The sequence below is a fragment of the Otolemur garnettii genome, unplaced genomic scaffold, assembly GCF_000181295.1.
Source record: "Otolemur garnettii isolate 467f Iridium unplaced genomic scaffold, OtoGar3 scaffold00006, whole genome shotgun sequence".
Taxonomy (NCBI): domain Eukaryota; kingdom Metazoa; phylum Chordata; class Mammalia; order Primates; family Galagidae; genus Otolemur; species Otolemur garnettii.
In genome coordinates, this window is record NW_003852401.1 from 4,393,656 (window position 1) to 4,394,700 (window position 1,045).

General features: G+C 40.0%; 1 pseudogene; it reads right to left on the reverse strand.

Annotated features, from left to right (window-relative positions):
* LOC100940879 lies at window positions 1-619 on the reverse strand (annotated as a pseudogene).
* Between the last annotated feature and the right edge of the window lie 426 nt (window positions 620-1,045).

Consider the following 1,045-nt stretch of genomic DNA (forward strand, 5'->3'; position numbering starts at 1 on the left):
CTCAATTGGGTTAAATTTAACACTACTGATACTGTCAAATCCCCAGGTCATTGAACATATAGGACTGGTTCTTTGCTCATCCCAAATGTCTACTTGCTGTCCACATGTGGCAAAAACAGCTTCTTTCCAGTGATGATCAATTCCAGTATATACTGTCTTTCCTAATATTGTATGCAATGGCTCTTTCTCTTCTCCATAGCCTGGGACATCCATTTTCCACTGCTTCACAGTTTTGTTATCACCAACAGTAAAAAAGTCCCACAAAAGCGAGTACACATTCCTCATACAAAACCTTCATGTGCTTGTATTGTACGGATACATTTTTGTTTAGTGAGGTTCCAAATTCTAACCTCTCCATCACATGCCCCAGAAAAGACAATAGACAGGCTTTTTGGATGCTTTGCCAAGCAACTGACTCCATCTCGGTGACCATCCAGGGAAGCAAGAAATGGTTTTGCAAATACCCATTCCAGTTCGGTAGCATTTAAAGCTCTTACATATTCTCGTGAGACCTCAAAAGGATGTAGGTAGGATCATAGTTTCTTGGAACTCTCCATAAGTCCAACTTGGTTTCGCAGACATAGCTGTCCGGATTCCGGCTCAGCATCTTCACTTTCATCTTGGCTACTCTTGCTCCCCTGACTCCACACCCCTCTCCCTCAGGTTTGGTAGATACTCACAAAATTCTGTTTGAATTCAGAGGCCTTCATGTTAACCCCTGTACTATATTGCCTCTCATGTAGGTGAAGGTGATAATTGAAATCATAAACACTAACAAGACAAATTATGCACATAAAGAGGTCATGTCCAAGATGTACACTCTGTACAATTATGATAAGTTGTTTATCTTTGTGGTTAAAGAATAGAAAAAGGATCCAATAAAGATAACAACAGGAAGAAAAGAACAACGTTCAATACAGGCAATCCCCAGGATACAACTGAGATAGGTCCTGTAGGTTGTTCTTAAGTTGAATTTGTATGTAAGTTGGAACAGGCACATTTACCTATTATGTGTAACAGCCTCCATTTGTAAGTGCAAATTGTG